This window comes from Gracilinanus agilis, chromosome 3 (genome assembly GCF_016433145.1).
Source record: "Gracilinanus agilis isolate LMUSP501 chromosome 3, AgileGrace, whole genome shotgun sequence".
In the NCBI taxonomy this organism is placed as follows: domain Eukaryota; kingdom Metazoa; phylum Chordata; class Mammalia; order Didelphimorphia; family Didelphidae; genus Gracilinanus; species Gracilinanus agilis.
The window spans coordinates 105,095,086-105,107,855 of record NC_058132.1 but is presented as its reverse complement, the minus strand read 5'-3'; positions in this window follow the sequence as shown (position 1 = coordinate 105,107,855).

Below are 12,770 nucleotides of genomic sequence, written 5' to 3'. Positions count from 1 at the left end.
TCCTCTTCCTCTTCCTCTTCTTCCTCCTCCTCCTCATTCTTCTTCTTCCTCCTCTTTTTCCTCTTCTTCCTCTTCTTCCTCTTCCTCTTATTCTTCTTCTTCTCCTTCTTCTCCTCCTCCTTCTTTCTTCTTATTCTTCCAAGGAATCTTTATTTTACCAAAGGATTCCTTTGAAAATGTGATTCTATTCATACAGTTTCTACTTCTAGGGACTCAACATCATTTCAATAAAATTAGGTACAGTTGTCTTTATTGATCATGCATTTACATTAGATTTCATATATTCATGATGAGTGCTTGTATAGAAAGCCTTCTGAAAAAATTACTAAGGAATTTTAATTTAAACATTTAGAAGAAGTATTTTCTCCAATTTTCTCTTTCCCATTCTTGGGGCATGCTGCTTTTCCAACAAGCCCTGATAGTTAATAGATTGAGGGGTTCCTTTGAACCTGACCATGCTCAAAGCACCATTCAAAAGGATTGTTGACTTTAAGTTTTCTTCTAAATAATCTCTTGCTTACCTTTTCCTTTTTAAGTATCCAATCAAAGAATGTCAGATATGAAAAAGAGGCATTTCTATTTTAAAAAATTACATATCATTAAGATTCTATTATTTTAAAACCATATTCTAAAAGTTTTCCCTTAATTCTAGCTGTTAACATTGTCTATTCTAAGATTTCTCCTAATTCTTAAAGTATTAGTTTTCACATCCCTTCAACCTCTTAAGTTTTATATTCAAAATTTCTTCCAGTCCTGTCAATCTTCAATAAGTCTACTTCATCTGAGAGCCTGAAATTTATTGATCTATACAACAAAGAACATAACAAAAGAGGAAATGGAATCTGGCTAATTCTATTTATTAAGGACAAGAAAAAATGTAATCACTAATGGTTCTTGTTGAGGATGTTATCCTACATAAGATCATCTGATGGTTATGGCTTTCCGCTCTTCAGTAAATATTGCCAATTTCTTAAAGAAAGGGTAAAATGGTAGAGACAGGATAGAATATTCTGTCTGTAACAGTGACCCAATTTTTATACTGTCCTCATCAAATCCCACTTGACCTTCAAGTCCTCAAATCTGACCATAAGTTTTAGCCCTCACTTACAGACATTTCTAACATACTGGAACTTTGGAACTTTAATTAAACAAATATCTGTAATCTCAGAATAAGAATTATTAGGATTTATTGATATAAACTCTAGAAATGTCTGCCAATCAGTAGTATGAAGAGCTGTGACTGCGAAACATTTTTGATTGAGAATTCTTATTAATGAAAATAAAATTTAAATTTAAAAGTAGTGTTGCAACCAAAATATGCAAATTTTATCTTAATATTCATGTGTACTTTTTGGATAATAAAACCTAAAGCTATATATTTTAAAAGAACGAAATGAATGTGAAATAATATTTGATCCCATTATTCCCAGAGAGCTGCAAAGTTTTATGACTAATGTTGCAATATTCTTTAGAAAATCACTTTGGCAGCTGTTTGTAAAATAAATTGGGACAAGAGGCAGGGAGACCAATTAGGAGACTGTTGTAATAATTCAGGAAAAAATAAAAAGGGCCTGAAGTATTATGGTGATTGAGTAAAGAAAAGAGGATAGATGAGAGAAATGTTGTAGAGAAGGTAATGACCAGCTTTGGCAATTGGCTTTGTGGGATGATAATATGGAATATAACATGACTTAGAAATTCTGAACTTGAGTCACCAGAAGGATGGTGGTATTCTGATAAGGAATGGAGACATTTTGAAAAAGAGATTAATAGAGAATAAAGGAGGAGAAAAATATAATGAAATTTCCAATAAAGTTGGCCACCCCATTCATACTTGCTTATGTAATATTTGTTATTTCCCAGGAAAAGGAATTCACTGGCCACTAATGCAGATTCCTCCAAAAGACTTTAGTGGCAGAGGTAGGGGACAGACTCATTCTTTCAGTTTTTCCCACGCAGCAATTAAAGCAAATTCTGGTGCATCTTCCCAAGTTGAGATGGTTATATCCCTGAAGAGATCCCCACATGAAGTTCCTTAGTTTCAGAGCACTCATCAGGTATGATGGAATCAGAAAGAAGACATATTGGGAGACCAAAGTAAAAAGAATTATTTGTTTGTGTTGGAGACAAGTCCTGGGATGGGAGTCTGGAAGGTGATCCATCTTTCCACCCTTTAGTCATTGGTTGCTTACCTCATGAGGCTGCATCATGGACCCTTGAAAGCTGGGCTTAACTTTGAAGATAAATGATCTAGAGCAGGGGTCGGCAACCTTTTTGGCCGTGAGAGCCATAAACACCACATTTTTTAAAAATGTAATTCGTGAGAGCCATACTCAGACACTTCCAGATGTGTGTGACCTTGGGCAAGTCACTTGACCCCTATCGCCCACCCTTACCACTCCTGGGCTAAGGTGACCTTGGGCAAGTCACTTGACCCCTATCGCCCACCCTTACCACTCCTGGGCTAAGGATGGTCCCTAGCCCGGATGAAAAAGGAGGAGGGTTGGGCGTGGGGCTAGCAACCCCACCCTGTAAAAACTACATCTGCTAAAGAAACTGCAACCTAAAGTAGGGGCAGCTGGGCTAGCTCAGTGGATTGAGAGCCAGGCCTAGAGACGAAAGGTCCTAGGTTCAAATCCGGGCTCAGACACTTCCCAGCTGGGTGACCCTGAGTGACTCATTGCCTACAGGTTGTGGCCCTATGCTCCTAGAATGGAATCCCAGGATAAAAAAAATACAGTGCTCACAGTGCCGCTCCTGTAACAGCACCTGAAAAAAAATTGACTTTATGGCTCCTGCAGAAAGAGCCATACATTGCTGACCCCTGATCTAGAGTGTGGCTGCTTGGTGTCTTAATAATGGAAGAGGTTTGGAGAATGATTTGCAAACAATAGAGATGGGGGGAAATGACAAAATAGGATAATTTACTTTGGGGTAAAAATGGAAAGATTTCAAAATAAGGGGAAAAAAAAACTATGAAGGGAATAAGACCCTGGGTTGTGGCAGACACTATGGCAACCTTCCAAACGTATTATTCTCTTATGTCTGCCTGTTAAATGGTTTAGATAGAGAAACAACTTATTCCAAAGATATTGTGTGATCTTGGGAGTGTTGCTAACCCTTTCTGATTCTGTTTCCTCATTTGCAAAATGAGAGATTTCAATAAATTTATCTTTAAGTCAATTCCCCCTTAAAGATCTGATGAATCAGAGAAAAAAAGTTATCTAGGTTGCATTGCATGTTTTCCTTTGCCTCACCTAGAAATGCTATTCTCCATGTTGCTAAGTTGGTTGAGCATCTGATCTCAATATTTGACCAACAGATCACAAGTATTGGTCTGTTCTACAGACAAGAGGGACATGTACTTTGGATCCTGCTGAAAAGGTTTGCTGTATCTGACCTGGGGAAAAATAGAAAATATAATTAACAAATCTTCCCTTCTTCATGAGGCTGTCCTCCATTCTCAGCTCCCTTCTTTTACATGACATTCCAGGAAAACAAGGCCTTGGGCTTGCCTGGAGCCTCTCCATTGTGAAATGCCTCAGGCTTCCCTTACTGCAAAAGAAGAGAAAAGAAAAAAAAAAACAACTAGCTTATATCTGCAGAATCTACTGGAACAAAAGAACCATAAACACCAGAGTTTCTATTAATAAATGTCCAATGAATATATGCTGTACTTTGACCTAACTTTCAAAAATAAAATAAAATTAAAAATCACCCTCAATACCCATCTCCACACATAAACTTTGGATTTTAATGAGTGTTACTGAAATGAAGTTGTTAAACAGAATAAAACAATGAGGCCACATTCTCATTAGACTCCTATCATTTTCATCCCAGTTTATATTTCTCCAAGGTACAGTGTTATTTTCAGAAATGTGCATGATTTCTTCTAATTTCTTCCACACCAAAATGCCCATTGATGCTCAAAAGAGATATAATCTTTTTCACACAATGAATAAAGGCTATCAAGATCTGAATTATCTTGTGTAGTAGTCACTTGAACCAAAAATACATATTAGCTGAAAGATTAGAGAATAAGCAGATAAGATTGTTTTTATTATTCTTTGACATCAATTGAATGATGTTTTTTGTTTGAATAATATTTAAACTGTTATTTTGCAGTTGTGAAAAAGAACATTCTTTATATCATATTTTTAGTACTACAATACCACAAGATTACTTCCCCATTGACAATTTTAAATCTATGTACTTTTCATTTCATGTTGATGGAATTTGTAAAAAAAAATTGTATAAAGTTTGAAGACAAAGTACTCCTCCACCACCTCCTACTACTACAATCAGTACTACAACACGGTTATTGTTGCTACTCTTCTTCCTCCTAACATCAACAATTTAATTTATGTAAAACTAAGTTTTATAAAGTGTTTTTTAAATATTTCATTTAATCTTCAAAACGATGAAGACTAAATGCTATTACTGTCTACCTTTTAGATTTGAGGAAAGTGAGGCTCAGAGTTTTAATCATTTGTCCAATGCCAACTAGATATCATGTGTCTGAGTCAGACAGAAATTCCAGTCTTTCTGTTTCCAGGTATATTAATCTTGCCACCATGCCACTTATTTGTCAAATGCAAAAGACAGATAAAATGTTATATTATTCATTTTGGGCATCATCATCATCATTACCTTCATCACAATATGCTACATGAGTGTGAGTGAATAATAGGAGATGGAATGTCAGATATAATATCTGTCCAAAGCATTTAACATGCAGATAAAACAAATATCAGAACTGAGTACTTAATATCTATGACGTGGTTATATAAAGATTATTCAACTTTGTCTAGAGCTCAGTTTTCCCATCCATAGGTTGGGGATAATTCTTCTGCACTTATCTTCCTCATTGGTTTGTTGTGAGAAAAACATTTAGTTAAATGTAAAGGAAACTGAGTATTCAGAAAAACAATTGCCAGTCTGTCTTTATCTTTCTATCTCATCAGAAGTTATGATAAAAAGCCACTGGCCTATGGTTTGAAAGCACCGTTCTTTTCTCTTTAAGAGAAAAGACTTGGATTGAATTTTGATCTTACTCAACTCCTATGCCTTTTTTTTTTTCATTTTGAAAGTGTCTTAGCAACAGCCTTGATCCAACTGCATACCTATCTGTAAAGACTCTAAATTAAGAACCTAATAGCAATGTGATTTAATATAATATTTCTGTATGTGGGCTTTAATTTGTGAATGCATACTTTTTAATGAAATAAATAAAATAGTGATACTAATAAAATAAATAAAAAATTATCATGTATACCTAATATATACAAATTAACAAAAGAGTTTTAAAATATTAAAACACTTAATACTTATAGCATCTCTCAGAAATAATTAAAGTATTCTTATTCTTATTTTATAAATAACAAAAGGAAGGCATTTAAGATTTATCTAAGGGTACAGAGCTAATAAGTGACCCGAATCAGTTTTAAATTGAATGGTTCTGACTCAGTTCTAATGTTCTTTTCACTACAAAGTGATACATGTATAAGTTCTCATCCTCTATTAGCAGTGAAAATAATCAATTAATGAAGATGATAAATATTTAATTGAAATTTATGTGCCCAAATGGGACAAAGTCTGAGAACAGAATTTGGATGACATATTATTGGGACATAAATATATATATATATATATATATATTTATTTAGAAAAGGTGAATTAAAAAAAAATTTAAAACCCTTTCTTTCCGTCTTGGAGTCAATACTGTGTATTGGCTCCAAGGCAGAAGAGCGGTAAGTGCTAGGCAATGGGGGTTAAGTGACTTGCCCAGGGTCACACAGTTGAGAAGTGTCTGAGGCCAAGAAAAATTGAATTTATTCATCATATATTTTGTTCTCACTTATATCTCATAGAATATCCAACTGCTTATAAAATGCAGCCTGAAGATCATCTCTTATAGGAATTTTCTACTGATTCTCTAATAACCACTAATAGTTACTATTCTTTCCATCTTTAAGTGAGGCTATATACCTTATTTTTTTATGTGTTGTACCTTCCAGTAGCACACAAGCTCCTTTATGGCAGACTTTCATTTGATATCCCCAGTATCTTTAAAATTGCATTGCATTAAGCCTGTGTATCTAAGGACTGTCCCTAGCTGGGATGAAAAAGGAGGAGGGTTGGGCGTGGGGCTAGCAACCCCACCCTGTTAAAAAAAAAAAAAAAACTACATCTGCTAAAGAAACTGCAACCTAAAGTAGGGGCAGCTGGGCTAGCTCAGTGGATTAAGAGCCAGGCCTAGAGATGAAAGGTCCTAGGTTCAAATCCGGGCTCAGACACTTCCCAGCTGGGTGACCCTGAGCGACCCATTGCCTACTGGTTGTGGCCCTATGCTCCTAGAATGGAATCCCAGGATAAAAAAAAAAAAAAAAAAAGCCTGTGTATATTGGATTGATAATTAGATGACCTCTAACCTGTTCATTCATGGATTTCTAACTATAAGAATCTAAAATTCATGTTTCATAGCTGCAGAAAAATTATGTAAATAACAAGCACACAACCATAATTAATAGTGAATAAATATAACATATTAATAAAGAAATGTATACATTAATTAAATCTGACAAATATATTTTGAGGTGGAGATAGAGCCCTTTAACAAATAGCCTTCCTTTCTTTTGAATTTCTTAGAACTAGGGTTGATCAGTACTCTATTGTCACCTTCTTCCTCCTCATGAGGAGACCTAGGAATTCTGGGACAAAAGAGCTGTGGCCTAGAAATCTAGAGTGAAACGTCATAAATATTAATCAAGATGAATAGGGGAGGGGAAGGAGGAAAGTGTTTAGTTATTTGAAAGAATTGGTGGCACATAAAAAGGAAACGGGGTTCATAAGTGGAATGTATAACCAAGATCTATAATATCTGAATATATATAAGTAGAACTAGCAAGAATGGTTAAGTGCTAAGAGAAGAGAAATACAACTTTTCTTCTACCACACACTTAGGAATATATTCTTGCCTTTATCACAGTGAGCTCTAGAGAGGCTAGGCTAAAAATGAAAGCAATTTCTATATAGCATCTGCCTTAGCAAATTCTCCTTTAAGTGTGACATCACTGTGGGGATGAATACACATCTTAGCTACAGCTGGGCTCAATAATGCAAATAGCTAATTCTTTTACCCTTCACTCTATGATTTTCTGAAAAATTCCAGTATGGACTTCTGACTTGGACAGCTCATCATTCTGACATTTCAAAGCTCACAGGATTATAAGTATTTCCAATATGCCACCAAAAACAGAAAGAAAAAACAAACTTCAAATATAGAAGAGACATTAGAAACATATACTTGTTGAACAATTTTACTAGCCCCAGTAGGGAAATAAAGGCTTGAAATATCACTCCTCATAGAGAACATCCAGAAATTCTTGTTTCTTTACTGGAAAAGCACAAGAAAGAAATGAGTGATAGAAGATTTCTTAGAAAGTGTATATTTAAAAGGGAGAGAGAGCAATTATGAATTATTTACTCAATAATATCCCCATGTATCCTGTAAACCTGGAAAAAAACCCAGAACCATTAAAGTAGTCAGTAAAACCCAGTCTTTAATCAGGAAAGAGATAGTGTTCAATATTTGGCCTCCACACAGAGTCAAGTGCCTAACAACACACAGAACCAAGGGCTCTGGGAACAGTATCTCTGAGAGGATTACTGAGTGAGGTGATTTTCCAAAGAAAATAGAACTTGGGGACATATACCTTTTGTGGAACTAAGGACAGGGAAATATGATTTACTGGCTTTTCCAGGGCTACAGGGAAATGAAGTCCAAGACATGATTATCAGAGAGAGACTGATGCTTTACAATGAATACAAAAGGAAAGGGTCCAGCCAAGGGATAGGCTACCTGGGAGAGGACTTTGAGATAATGGGAGAAACTTCTTAGACAAAAAGGGTACTTAACCTTTGACTTTCTACTAGTCCCATCTAAACTGGGATCATTAGGTTCTTTAATATTGTTCAGTCTGAACTGGGTGAGTCTGGGACTTCCCTTGGGATGAGTTCTCAGGGGACAGGGACAAACTTGGGGTTCCTCAAAACCCAGTTGACAATCCAGTAAAGTAGAAGATAACCTTATTCATTGTTTAGTAAAAAATATCCTTATCAATTTGAAGAAATTTTAATGACCGAATTAGGACCATACTAGAAAAAGGAATTCCTCCTAGGTATTAGTAACATATAGTTGTCCAAATCATACAAGATCACCACAAGAAAGGGTAATCTACTATCTTTTGAGGTGGCCTATTCTATCTTTGGACACCTTTGATTGTTAGGAAGTTTATCACCTCTTTTGTGTCTACATTTTCTCTTTTTAATTTACATTTCTTGATTACCTTTGAGAACTGAAAAGTATAAGTCTATTCCTATTATATGAAAGATTGAAAATAGCTGAAAAGTGATCATGGCCCAGTTCCCCTCTTGCCCCCTTCAACTGATGTCTTCTTCTGTTCCCCAGCATAAAAATCACCAGTTCCTTCAATCAGTTATCACAGACCATGAATTTGAAGCTCACTAGCATTATGACTACCCTTCTGTGAATGTTCTACAATTTCTCAATGTTTTTCCTTTTATGCTTTGTCAAGAATTAAACAAAACATTCCAATTGTGGGGTGAGTTAGTAAGAATACAGGAGGCTAATCATCTTCATTCTACTGTAGGTTGTGCTTTACTTCATGCAAATCAAATTGCATTAGATTATTTCTCATTGCTGATTCCTTTTCAGTTTTCAGTTCAGCCAAGCCTTCAGTTCTTTTCTGTTTATATGAGATGTAGTCAGGAAGACCTGAGTTCACATCTATTTTCAGACATTTAACTAACTGTGTGACCCCAGGAAAGTTACCTAAGCTCTCTTTGCCTATTTTGCTCAACTTCAAACATTAGGATAATAATAGCATCTACCTTCCCGGGTAGTAGTGTGAATCAAATGAGAAAATATTCATCCACTTAGCAAAGAATCGGACACCTAGTAGGAGCTATATAAATGCTAACTTATTATTTTTTAATCATGTCTCACCACCTTTTGAGCCTGTGAAGTTGATTTTTAACACCTAGCATGTCTTAACATTTATATCTGATGAATTTGATTTCATATAATATGACCCAGTCTAACTTATTATCATATTTGGGGATGTTGATTCTAACATCCTCTATATAGATAACAAGATGTAATGGAGAGAATGCTCACCATGAAGTCAAGAAAACCTAGGATCAAATTTCATTTCTCTCTCAGATTTTCTTTGTGACACTGGACAACTCAATTTATGTCTGACCTTAGAGAATTCTCTCAGATTATGAATTTTAGAAGAGTTGTGTGTGTTTTTAGGAGTTTCCTCACTTCGTGTCACAGATATAGTCCAGATGAAGTCACAGCTATACCAACACTGCACCCCTACTCTCACTAAAACCAAAACATGATTTCTAGATGTATTAGATGGTTTCAGATCACAGAATCCCATTATTTAGATCATCCAAGTATATCAGATGAGCTGAGTGGTATTTCATGTAATATATCTCAGAGATAAATGGTTACAGAAGAAGGGGTTTGTGAAAGATATTATCCATCAATTACATCAACACAAATGTGTTAAATATTTACTATGGTCAGATATTACAAATAAGCACTACTGACACAAAGAATAAGCAAAACGGTTCCTACTCCCAAAGACCTTACATCCAGGTAGACAATATTTAAAAATCAGAATACAGAAAATAAAGTAAATGGAAAGTGATCTTTGAGGAAATAGTTAGCAGGTGGTGGACCAAGAGAGTCCTTCTAAAGAATGTGACTCTTGAATTGAAACTAAAAATGAGACAGAAATTCTAAGAGTTATGGAATAGAAGACCAAGTATTACAGGCATGTGGATTAACTAGTGTTAAATCCATGGAGAAGAGAGGTGAAGTTCCACAAGTGAGGAACAAATAGTATTACTGTGTGGATGAATAGTATAATAAGAAGATAAAATGAGAATATAAGAAGATTGGAAAGACCTACATGATATTATGAAGAGTAAAATGAGCAGAACCAAGAGAACATTATATATAGTAATAGAAATGTAGTTTGAAGAGCAACTTGTGTATGTCCACCTCTAGGTGGGTAAAAAAAATACTGATAGAAATATGTGACATATATATATATATATATGTATATATATATATATCAAATGAAGTTCATCTGTAATGGAGGCAGTGGAGGAAGAGAGATTATTGGTTATTTAAATATATCAAACAAGCAAATTAATTAATTAAAAATAAAATTGTGAAGGTAGGAATGAGCCAAGTTGTGAAGACCTTTAAATGTGAAGTTATAGCAACAACAAAACAGATTTTATCATGGAGGTAATTGGAAGCCACTAGAGCTTATTGGGTAGAAAGGTAACAAATTCAGACCTATGTTTCCAAAAATCCTTTTGGCACCTGAGGGAAGTACATATAGAAGTTGAGGGAGAATTAAGTCAGGGAATCAATTAGAAGACTATTGCAATACCCTAATCAGGAGGTGATAAAAACTTAAGGTAAAATGGTGGTTGTTTGAATTGAGAGACGGAAAGTCTGGAAGAGACATTGTAGACAAAAACAATAAAAGATTTAACAAAATATTGCAGTCATGGTGTAAGAGAAAAAATATCATCTAGGATCCTAAGGTTGAGAATCTCAACAATTTAGAGTATGGTGGCACCGTTGGTACAAATAGGGAACTGCAGAAGAAAAAGAGGGAAAAGGATATTTTCTTTTGAACATGTGGTTGAGCTACCTATGTAAAAATCTATTTTTAAATATTTATAACACATTTGGTGTACAGGACTAGAAATCAAGAGGAAAAAAAGAGATGTACATTTAAAATACAATATAATAAATTATAAACAATAATATGATAATGATAAAATCTATTATTATTATCATTATTATTATTTGTTAATTATAATTAATCAGAAAACATTTAAGAAATACATATTCTGTGCCAAGAATTGTGCTAAATACTAAGGATACCTTAAGAGGTAAAAATTTTCCCTATCCTTAGGGAATTTGCAATCTTTTGGGGTTAGGGAGAACAAGCAAACAGATATGTATGAATAATATATATATATATATATATATGCAGACTAAATATGTCATAATGAAGAGTATGAAAACACTTAAAATTATGACAGATTTTAAAAGACCACAGAAAAGGTTGGATTTTAATTAGAACTTAAAGGAAACCACAAAAGTTAATAAAGATGAGGAAAGAGAATTCCAGGCATGAAAGCGAGTCAATTAAAATGTCATTATTTTTACAGTCAAATTTGTAGAGTACTTTAAGGTTCAAAAATGCTTTCTAGATGTTATCCCATTTGATCCTCATAAGAAATATCAAAAGTAAATGCTATTACTATCCTTGTTTTACAGCTTAGGAAACTACAGAAGTTAAACGTGTAGATTCATGCAATTAGTAAGTGATTTTAGCAGGATTTGAAAACAGGACTTCCTGACTTTATGTGATTCTGTTTATCCACTATACCACTTAGCTGTCTCATGTTGTTTTTTGTACCTGGATGTCATCTACATAGACATGAATTTTTTTTTTAAAAAAATAAAGCCTTTAACTTCTGTCTTAGTATCGGGTTTAAGACCCATGAGCTGAGAGGGCTCAGTAATTAGGGTTAAATGACTTCCTCAGGGTTGAACATCTAAAAAATGTCTGGGGCCAGATTTGAAGTTAGTTTCTCCAGTCTCCAGAACCAGTAGTCTACCTGTGCTACCTAGCTGCCTCAAGATCAAATTGCAACTAATAGAAGCCAGTGAGATGTCCAGATTAGAAAATATGTAGAGAAAAGGGAAGTGGGTTCAGGATAAAACCGTTTGGCAGAAATTTCATGAATGAAATTCCATCAAAGGAAACTTAAAGCAGTTAAACTTAAAAGAAACTTAAAGCAGTTAAACAGTTAAATTGGAGCAGGAAAGAACTAAAATGTAGAAAAAAAGAGAGGAAAGAGTATTCAGCAAGGAAAGGTGGTAAATGATATCAAACAATGTAGAGGACAAGAAAGATAAGGATTGGGAAGAAGGCATTTTTATATTACAATTAGAACATAATTGGTAACTTTGGAGTATTATTTCATATGAAATTTAAGATTAAATGTAAACGCTCTGACTTTCAGATACTTTCATAAATTGTCCCCTTCCTACCTTTCCAGTTTTCTTACATGTCACTTCTTCCAGTATTCTGAGTTCCAATACAAGGAGCATTCTTGCTCTCTCTCTAATAGGTCATACCATCTCCCATATTCATGCATTTTCAGTTAACAGACCTATATACTTGTGATCCTCTTCTTTTCCTGATATATCTTAAAACAAATTTTTATTGTTGTTCTTATGTTCTTTGATAATCTCAGATCATTCTTTACTTTAGAATTCTTTAAATTTTTACATTACAATGCAATATTTTGTTATCAGTTCTTTGTTATATGTTCACACTTCCATTATTTCTCTTTGCTTTCGAAATTTCATTCTGGAGAGTTTCTAGTCCCTGTTGATTTGACTTCTGCTCAAGAATTATATTCCATGAGACTTATCCTTCCTTTGGATTCTTCTAACCTCAAACAAACAAAAACAAAAAACTTCTCTCTCTTGCTTTCAATAGGCAGAAGTGATGAACACTTCTCCCATGCCACCATTATATTAAATTTCTTATCAATGATTTCATAATGCCTGATAATACCTTCTAGGTTTTTTTCTTGCAGTGCCATTTGTGTCCACATGAATTATCAGAAGTAGA